The following is a 1592-nucleotide window of genomic DNA, read 5'->3' as shown; positions in this document are numbered from 1 at the left end:
TTTCCTATTATAAGAGTTTGTCCAGGCTTGTCCTTTGCTACAAAAAGGATTGGGCTATCTTGCTGCACTTTATTTACTTTTGTTACTTGTTGCTTGTTACAATTTATCTTATCACAAAACTATCTGTTACCACTTATTTTAGTACTTGCAGAGACTACCTTGCTGAAAACCGCTTATCATTTCCTTCTCCTCCTCATTGGGTTCGACACTCTTACTTATCGAAAGGACTACGATAGATCCCCTATACTTGTGGGTCATCAATGCCCATGGTCAAATAATTCTAGAAACCATTAGCCAACTAATTGACAAATGATGACTAAACCTGCCTTTTCCTTTTATTTTCTGATTTTCAAGAAACAAAAGAAAAGGGATGCATATGCATCCTAATCCTAATCATTTACATGGTTGTTTTCTAGCATTTGTAATTAGTAAAACTAAAACTAGAACTGGTTAATAGAACTAACCTAACTAACCTAACTAACCTACAAACTAATTGACCTAACTACCCTAGAAACTAACCTAACTAACCTAGTCTAAACATCAAAGCAAAAGTGTCTAGATAACAAGAAAGATCTGCTTGTACTCTCTTCATAGAGAAAGATTTAAACCAAAAATTAACAAAAAAGATCAAAGCTAATAAACAAATTATGAACATTTGTGTCCAAATAACAGAAATATCACCAAAAAACACAAACATAGAAAATGTTGGATATGTTGTCAGACAAATCACTCAGAGTGATAATATAGATCTCATCAATGTATGAATCAGGCCACTACTTTTTAACATCACAAGTCATCACTCGGATTCATAGACAACGATCTCCAATTAGGAAAGAAAAATCAACCAAAAATGTTTCATAGATTCCTGAGTTCAAATAAGAATATTTAAAGAGTTTCATAACAAATGGTTGAGCCGCCAGACAATGCTTTCTAGGCAAATAGGATTATGCTTATGATAAAAAAAGTAGCAGTAAGCAACACAAGATCCACCAAAAGGATAGTCCATTTGAAAAATTCGAGCTCGATTAACATTTCGCCATAAAATCCAGTCTCCAAAATTATGGCATAGCCAATGTGGACATCAGAATTGCAGATCTTCACAACATAAGTTCAGAAGTACTCAGAAAAATTACGCTAAGATGTTCAATTTGTCCTTAGAATTGCAGAATGACAGCATGGGCACACAACGACCAATCAGTCGCTAAAGATGGTATGATTAACATGTTTTTCATCACCGGACAAATGGAAACACAAACTCAAACAAACAAGTCAACAAAATAGAACTTAAATTACTACAAAAAACAAAATCTGACATAAGAAGACATGAGAGGAATGACACTAACCTGACTAACAATACTAACTAACCTAATTAGTAGTACTAACCTAGAAAATCAAACTAACCTAACTAACAGTACTAACTAACCCAATTAGTAGCAGTAGAAAAAAAGAAACTAAAAATACTAACTAACCTAATTAGTAGCGGTAGAAAAAAAACAAGGGGGGAGCTCACCGGAGTGGGTCGGTGATGACCCACAAGTGTAGGAGATCTATCGTAGTCCTTTCGATAAGTAAGAGTGTCGAACCCAATGAGG

General features: G+C 34.5%; 1 non-coding gene across 1 annotated transcript; it reads right to left on the bottom strand.

The window, feature by feature from the left end:
* Window positions 1–1149: 1149 nt before the first annotated feature.
* LOC119266196 lies at window positions 1150–1241 on the bottom strand. Its single transcript, XR_005131919.1, has one exon. It is a non-coding gene; the product is annotated as a small nucleolar RNA SNORD96 family (small nucleolar RNA).
* Window positions 1242–1592: the final 351 nt, after the last annotated feature.

Source organism: Triticum dicoccoides, chromosome 2B (genome assembly GCF_002162155.2).
Source record: "Triticum dicoccoides isolate Atlit2015 ecotype Zavitan chromosome 2B, WEW_v2.0, whole genome shotgun sequence".
Lineage (NCBI taxonomy): Eukaryota > Viridiplantae > Streptophyta > Magnoliopsida > Poales > Poaceae > Triticum > Triticum dicoccoides.
Note: the sequence above shows the minus strand (reverse complement) of the source record. Positions and strands in the feature narration are given on the sequence as shown.